Source organism: Suncus etruscus, chromosome 8 (genome assembly GCF_024139225.1).
Source record: "Suncus etruscus isolate mSunEtr1 chromosome 8, mSunEtr1.pri.cur, whole genome shotgun sequence".
NCBI lineage: Eukaryota > Metazoa > Chordata > Mammalia > Eulipotyphla > Soricidae > Suncus > Suncus etruscus.
Genome location: NC_064855.1, coordinates 94148675 through 94157639, shown reverse-complemented (window position 1 = coordinate 94157639; position 8965 = coordinate 94148675). Strand labels below are relative to the sequence as shown.

The 8965-nt window shown below is 39.8% G+C and overlaps 1 pseudogene; it reads left to right on the top strand.

Moving 5' to 3' along the window:
- The first annotated feature begins 6035 nt into the window (after window positions 1-6035).
- Window positions 6036-6365, top strand: LOC126015987 (60S ribosomal protein L30-like; annotated as a pseudogene).
- The last annotated feature ends 2600 nt before the right edge of the window (window positions 6366-8965 follow it).

Here is an 8965-nt window from a genome sequence, read left to right as displayed (position 1 = left end):
CTAATGTGTGCCAGTGTTTAAATCACAATGGAAAATAAAGAAAATAGGAAACTATCAGGATGGCTCAGCTAGAATAAGCCATCGCAAGGTAATATTTCAGTAACAAAAGGGATAAAAGCAACACGCTCTTTAACATTTTCTCAATAAATTTTAATAATATGATCCCAAGCATGATGAAACCAAAAAATTTGAACATTTTAGAAATGAGTCATAAGAAAGAACAGAAGGGAAATGACTTTGGAACACATTGCCAACAGACAATTTTCAAAGGTTGTGTATCAGACAAGAAACAAAGCAGAATCAGGAAAATAGCTATTAGAAAATCTGGAAAGAAACTTTTCTACAATATTTCAGACCTAAGTAAATATCCATTTTTATAAGCATGTTTCTTGGGAGCGGGAGTTTAGGTTTACAATCTTAAGAAAACAAGGACTATATTTGCAAGGATTAAGACAGTTGCTTTGCATGTGGTTATCATTGTTCAATCCCCAAAACTGTAATGACCCCAACTGGTATGACCTAATATCCTCCCCCCACAAAAAAAGAGGGAAAGTACATGGGGTTCAAGTTGTACATACCCGTGAAACCCATATGGTCCCTGAGCACAGTCAAGAGTGACCTTTGGGCCCGGAGAGATAGCACAGCGGTGTTTGCCTTGCAAGCAGCCGATCCAGGACCAAAGGTTGTTGGTTCGAATCCGGGTGTCCCATATGGTCCCCCATGCCTGCAAAGAGTGACCCTTGAGCAAGCACCGAAGCAGGAGTAAATCATGAGGACAGGAGGATGTGGCCCATAAACAAAAATAAAGTGTATTTGAGAAGCACAGGCAGTAAGTACTCCACTAACATTCATCTTCATTGGCATGGTTTCATTCTGCCCCTCCATACCATTTTATCACTGAAATCTACCTACAAAGGCATATATGTATTTCTGATGTGACTGCAGCAGAGCATGACAGTTCATTTTCCTGAAAACAGCCAACAGTATTGTTGACCAAGAAGTTAGCAATCTGAGATATCATCAGGAAAGTAAGTACTTATCCAAGCATTGGACTCATGGTTTGGATCTATGACCCAGGATGGGTGTCCGCTGGAAGCTCTGACTCCCATCCAGGTTCTACTCTTTTTTTTTTTTTTGATTGTTCGTTTGCTTTAGTGTGACATGCGCTCTTTCAAAAACAAAAAATATATATAATTTTGGTACATAACAGAAGAAATAAATGTTTCAAAAGAATTATGTTAACATTCAGTAAATATTTGATTACTGTTTGCTAGATGTCATATCTTGCTTTAAACTTTGGAAATACAATACTATGTGAAACTATGGCTTTTTTTTTCCTTTGGTTTTTGGGCCATACCCAGTGATGCTGAGAGGTTACTCCTGGCTATGTGCTCAAAAATTGCCCCTGACTTGGGGGACCATATGGGATGTCGGGGAATCGAACCACGTTCCATCATAGGTTAGCACGTGCAAGGCAAACGCCCTACTGCCTGCACCACCCCCAACACTGTGCTCCAGCCCCAACACTATGGCTTTTCTTCAAAAAATGCAAAACACAGAATTACTGTTTGGTCCAGTATTTTCTGTATGGAATATTTATCACCAGAATATAAAAACACAACTTACACAAAGATATAAACCACCTATGTTTATTGCAATATGGCTCATAATAACCAAGAGATGAAAATAATTAATGTTCCCACTCAAGAAGACCTGGCACATATACACAATGGAACACTTCTCAACCATAAAAGAAGATAGGAGTTGGTCGTTTTGATGACCAGGGACCACTGTCTTTGAACCAACTTGCTCTTGACAATAAAGCTTTTGTTTTGGACCATTAAAGATTTTTTCAAAAGGATATAATCTTGTAATTTGCAACGACATAGATAAATTTTATGAGAATTTATGGTCAGTGAAGTAAATTTTGTTTTTTGTTTTTGAGTCAGATCTTTCAGTACTTAGGGCTTACTCCTGGCTCTGTGCTCAAGGACCACTCCTGGATGAGCTCAGGGCACCGTATGTGGTGCCCAGAACTAAACGTGGACCTGCAATGATCAAAGTAAGTGCCTTAATCCTTGTAGTATCTCTCTGGCTCTTCAATGAGATAAATTAAAAGAAAAAAAGATAAATACCATGTGACTTCACTCATTTGTAGAATATAAAGACACAAAAGACATGAATAAACTAAATAAGCCCATAAACCCAAGCAATAAATTGTAATGAGCAGAGGTGAAGATTAGAATGTGTACTTTGTAGAGGGAGTTGATGTACTGGTGGTGGTATCTAAACATTTGAAGTAGATTGTAGGGAGCCCCTTAGGAACAGGCAGAAAATGCAGGGCTGAAATGCAGGGCCTGTGACAGGCAAAGAATTTTGCTGAAAGCAGGCAGCTTTGAGAATAAATGTAAATTTTTTGAGATTTAAGACTTGTAAGGCACTTCTAAGGCAGCAAGCAGAGAGCTATGCTAAAAGCAAGCAGCCTTAAGGAATAAACAGTTAAGATTTAAGGTTTGTGGGCCCGGAGAGATAGCACAGCTGTGTTTGCCTTGCAAGCAGCCGATCCAGAGCCTAAGGTGGTTGGTTCAAATCCCGGTGTCCCATATGGTCCCCCGTGCCTGCCAGGAGCTGTTTCTGAGCAGACAGCCAGGAGTAACCCCTGAGCATCTCCGGGTGTGACCCAAAAAAAAAAAAAAAAGATTTAAGGTTTTAAGGTTTGTACAGAAACAAAGGAAGCACAGAATTTTTGGCCCTAGGAAACTGAGTCTAAATTATGAGTTCTGTCATCTGTACATTCCAACCTGCCTGAGATGGATTCCATAATCAGTATCCCCGACCTGATGAAGACAGGTCCCATTAGCTGTTCATTCCATCCTAATTGCTGATGGGTCCTGTTATCTGGACAATATGGTCTGTTCTTTTTTTTTGGGGGGGGGGCACACCCCGCGATGCTCAGGGGTTACTCCTGGCTGTCTGCTCAGAAATCGCTCCTGGCAGGCACGGGGGACCATATGGGACACCGGGATTTGAACCAACCACCTTTGGTCCTGGATCGGCTGTTTGCAAGGCAAACGCTGCTGTGCTATCTCTCCGGGCCCCAATATGGTCTGTTCTATGTACATTTCCTATTGACATATTTACGAGCAAACTGTGCCCACACAAATATGTATATAAGCCAGGCCTTGAATTTCAATAAACGGAATTGGATTCAGATTTGGCTAGAATCCTTTTCCCACTTTTGTCTGTCTTTGTCTGTCTGTCTTTGTCCTTGTGTATACGCAATCTCCCTCCAAGAAAGAATAACCACATCTTAATTGGTGTCCCTGCAGGAAAGGGAACCCACAGTACATGGCTTTGTGTCACATATTCATTTACTAAGAAAGCAACTGTACACCTGAGCCTTCCACTGTGTTGTAAATTATTACCCTCAATAAATAATAAATAAATGAATTATTGTGGCAGTTATATAAAACAAAAATGAAGTTAAAGCAGGAAAACAATCAAAGGACATAACAAAATTTGAAATGGCATGCCACACAGTAGGTAAAAAAAAAAAAAGAAAATACAGAAACTTAAGAGATAACTATTGGAAGATGTTAAAGGGGAATCATGAAAGAAAAAACAGAGGGTCTGGAGTGGTGGCTCAGCAGCAGAGCATTTGCCTTGCATGTGGCTGACCTAGGATGGACCTTGGTTTGATACTCCGGCGTCCCATAAGGTCCTCAAGCCAGGAGTGATTTCTGAGCTCAGAGACAGGAGTAACCCCTGAGCGTCACTGAGTGTGCCCCCCCCCCCAAAAAAAATAATTAGAGATCAGTGTTCAGTATGTTACCATGCAGTCTTCCATGACTACTGGAAAACTTTCAACTTCTTAATAAGTTTCTTAGCCAACAAAACAACACACTCAGCTTTCATGTTTTATAAAATGTGTTCAGTTACCACTTACATGATCTATTTCCTAAAAAAGAAAATACGCTGCATTTGAGTTTAGGAAGGATGGATGGATGGATGGATGGATGGATGGATGGATGGATGGATGGATGCTAGGAACTCAGGTACCGATGTGTTTCTCAGAAATATAAATCACCTGCTTTGCTTTATTAATTCATCTGATTAATATTTGAACACCTGTTTTATATCTGCACTTGACAACTCATGCTCCTGAGTCTGGTAATGACATTCCCAGTAGCTTAGTAATATTTGCACATGCAAGGTGCTTGATAAGTGAATGGTGTGACAGACAGTAAGCCCACACAGGTTGAGCCAGATGCTAGAAATAGGGTATTTGTAGAATAGAAATATGGAAACGTGTTTGCTATACAATGTTATTGAGAGCCCTAATTAAAAGGGAGCTGATGGTGGCCAACCATGATGCTAAATCATGGGTGACAAAGACTGCATAATGACAACCCAAATATGCTCACATATAAAACCCAAGGAAATGAAAGTACATTTACTTCTCCGGCAAAAAATGACTGTGTAGATGTGAGGAAAGGAGACATGGAGATAGAAGTACAGGGAACATCCAAAGGCCAAAATAGAACATTTAGAAAAAAAAATTTAACCTCAAAAATTAAATCAGAACGGAGGCCAGAGGGCCAGAGAAATAGCGCAGTGGTAAGGCATTTGCCTTGCATGTGGCTGACCCGGGACGTCTTGGGTTTGATTCGTGGAATCCCATATGGTTCCTGAACATGCCAGGAGCAATTTCTGAGCACAGAGCCTGGAGTAACCCCTGAGTGCTGCTGGGTGTGGCCCCAGAAAACCATAAAAAATAAACAAAATAAAAGAACTGAGACCAGAGCAATAGTATAGCAACTAGGGCACTTGCCTTGCATGCAGCCCAACACCCCAGGAGTGATCCCTGATTGCATTGCCTGGAGTGAACAATGAGCAATGTTGGTATGGCTCCAACACAAAACTAAACAAAAGTAATCAGAGTTGTCAGACAGGAAGAAAGAGAATCATGGGACATGAAGCTGAGAGTGTGGATAATTTTCAATCTCCAGTCTTCTCATGGAGGATGTGAATAAAAAGCAAAAAAAAAGCTGAGTGGGAGAAAATATTGTCATTAGGATCAATCAGTGAGATCTATGAGAGTCGTACCTTGAAGATTTTCTATTGCTTTTGTTTTAATTTTTTTAAATAAAGTGTATTTTATCGATTAACATTTTATTTAGGGGCTCAGGACACTCATCTCAGGGATAACTTCTAGAGGTGCTCAGGGAACCATGTAGTACTGGGGATTGAATCCCATGTCAGCTGTATATAAGGCAAGCTTCTTACCCACTGTACTATATCTCCAACCCATTTCTTTTTATTTAAAAAAGTTTTTGGTTTGAAGGACAAAACTAAAACTTGGTGATAGTCAGAAGCTACTTTCAGCTCAGGATTCAGGATCACTCTTGACCAGGGGTCTCAAACTCGTGGCCCGTGGGCTGTTTGCGGCCCTCCGTACAACATTTTGTGGCCCTGCCCTAGAGGAATCTTATTTTGTTTTTTTTTTATTTGTTTTGTTTTAGTTGTTTGGGTCACACCCCCCAATGTTCAAGGCTTACTACTGACTTTGAATTCGAGGATCACCCCGACTTTGCCTCCTGCAGCCCCCAGGTAAATTGAGTTTGAGACCCCTGCTTGACAGTGCTCTGGAGGACCATTTCATTCCAGGGATCAAACCTAGATCTCTCACATGCATGTCCTTTAATAAAGTGAAACATATATACATACATATATATATAGGTAGCCTAAAAACAGCCCAATTTGGGTTTTAGTCACAAGTCATCATTAATCTGCCATGCAGAAAAATAGGACACTTAAAAAGAAAAGCTAAAGAGAGTTCTCTCTTTCTGGATTAATTCTAAACAACTTAACTGGAACAGATGGGCAGATAAGACTAGAGCCAATGTCCCTGTCATATTTACTGTCATAAATATTGTGCAAGTGGGGAAACTGTAACATATTATCTCTCTCTTCCCCACCATCTTGGAGACTACTCTTAATTGGGAGTTGTCCTGCACTTGATGATGGTTGCATAGATGAGGAAAAGGTCACTGGAGTCCATCTACTTCGGGATTCAGCTGGTGATGAAAAGTGGCAAGTACATTCTGGGCTACAAGCAAACACTGAAGATGATTGGCCAAGGCAAAATGAAGCTGGTATTTTTGCCAACAACTGCCTGACACTAAGAAAGTCAAAAATCAAGTACTTCCCAACGTTGGCCAACAACAGATTTCATCACTACAGCAGCAATAATAGTGAGTTGCCAAGAGCCTGTGAGAAATGCTACAGTGGGAACAGTAGTGATCATTGATCCTGGTGATTTTAATATCATTAGAAGCATGCCAGAACAGACCAGTAAAAAGTAAAACATGCAAAAGTTTTTGATAATAAAATCAAGACTTATTTTTCATTATTATTATTTTTGTTTTGTTTTGTTTTGGGGCCACAGTCAGCAGCGCGCAGGGGTTCCTTTGTCACTGTGCTCAGAAATTGCTCCTGGGGGCCAGAGAGATAGCACAGTGGTAGGACATTTGCCTTGCATGCAGCCGACTCCAGGAGGGATCCGGTTAAATTCCAGTCATCCCATATGGTCCCCCCGACCTATTCTGAGTGCAGAGCCAGGAGTAAGCCCTGAGCACTGCTGGGTGTGGCCCAAAAACCAATAAATAAATAAATAAATAAATAAATAAATAAAGTTTAAAAAAATTGCTCCTGGCAGGCTTGGGGGATCAGATGGGATGCCTAGAATTAAACCTAGGTCTGTCCCAGGTTGGCCATGTGCAAGGCAAATGTTCAACCACTGTGCTATCTGGCCCCCATCAAGGCTTATTTTAAACACACACACACACACACACACACACAAGAAATGGAAACATAGTTTCAAGTATAGTTTCAATATCTAGAGATCACAGGTAAAAATAACAATGTACTGTTTATACCTATAAAATACTATATCAATATACTATAAAAAAATAGTATATCCTTGTTTGGTTGTAGAACAATAATCCTCGACAGGTAATAAGCCTAACATGCGGGTTATTCAAATAGAGTCTAAGTGCTGTGCTATGGTGGCAGAAACAATGGTAAATCATCATTTTATGGGGGTAGGGAGGAGTTGGGGGCAATTCAGAATCTAAAAGGATAAGTTTCAATCTCTTTCATTTTCAAAGCAAAGAAAATCATAGCCAGTGTGATATCTCTTGTCATACATGCCTAATCCAGAAGCTGTGTATCCTAGTGCTTGCCTATCAATTGTTTTGTTTTGTTCTGAAGCCACCAAGGTATACTCAGGAGTTGCTCCTGGCACTGCACTCAGGAATTACTACTCCTGGTAGTGCTTAGGAGACTATATGGGGTGCTGGATCAAACCAGGGAGGGATCAAAACCAGGGGGGTGGGAGTAGGGCTCATGCAAGGCAAGGGCTCTAACTCCTGTGCTATTGCTTTGGCCCAATTAATTGTTTTTCAAGGAGCAAAGTCAACATCTCCATGAAAAGAAAAATTTCTGCATATGTTAGTGCCTTCTTTGTCATGGTGTCACCACAGCTTAACCCAACAAGAAAGGCAAGATGTTAACTCTCCCTACCCAGGCCTGGAATAGGAACCACCACCTCTAAACACACACGTAAAGTAGAGCCAAAGAACAGTAGCAGCAGCCACAGAGTGAGCATGTAGGGAGCATTTCCATGTAACTGGGATGCACAGAGATGTTTCATATATCCACTGAACTCTCCTGAGTGCTCTATGATAGGAGTTAGGATTACTATTGTTAAGATGACGACAGTTTCCACATTATAGATGAGGATACTGAAGCTCAAAGAAGTTAAATTATTTGTCCACGCTTACACCTCTGGTAAAATTAGAATCAGGATCAAACCCTAGCCAAGGAGGTGGGAAGAATGGGTAGAGGCAGTCAATTTTGTGGTCACAAGGCCACGAGAATGATGAACTGATATATATTACTCACATACTAAGTTCCATGGCCTTCATGTAACTGATATCAGATTGTAAACCAATGGAAATAAGTGAAATGATATATTTTATGTAAATTATTCAATATACATTTAATAAATATATATGCACATTTAAACATAATATACATACATACAAGTACATGTATATAATGTATATATAGATATTTGTATACCTATATACCTATATATAAATTACATACATGGTTTTTATACAAATTATTTCATGAATATACATTTTATATATAAATATGTATATATTTATATATAAAATGTATATTCATGAAATAATTTATATATATATATATATATATATACACACACACACACACACACACACACACACACACACATTTGAAAATTTATGCCAGGTGCTGAGGAGATGGCTCATTGAGCTGGAGTGGTTCCAAGGATGAATCTGAATTTGGCAGGGCAGAATCTGCAGTGCAGATTTTTGGCTGTGACCAAAATCCAAAAACAAGATTTAAGCTGGAACCAGTGACTTTGGGCTTTCATATTAGACCTGGAAACATAAAAGGCCTGAGCTTCAGAAAAAGGAAACGAATTTCACAATGAAGAAGGATTTGCCTATCAAATAATTGTACCCAACATAGAAAAAATAACTAAAATAGTACAATCATAGGCTTAGAGGTCGACAGAGCAATGTGCCAGAAATGAAAGTTCAGAAGGGAATTTATAAGGATTTCTTGTAATATCAACGTAGCATTTTAACGGAGACCAAATTATCATAATAATGGCAGATTATAGGACAAAAGGCTAACTGGAAATAATAAAGTTAATATCATCCAATTATACACCATAAATAAAAAGAAATAAAAAAAGGGGGGACAAGCCATCGAAGTGAGAGGGAAACATGCTCCTTAAGAAATTATAAAGTTAGGCCAGAGAAATAGTACAGCGGATAGGGAATTTGCCCTGCCTGGCTAACCTGGGTTCGATCCTCAGCATCCCATAATGTCTGTTGAACAGACAGGA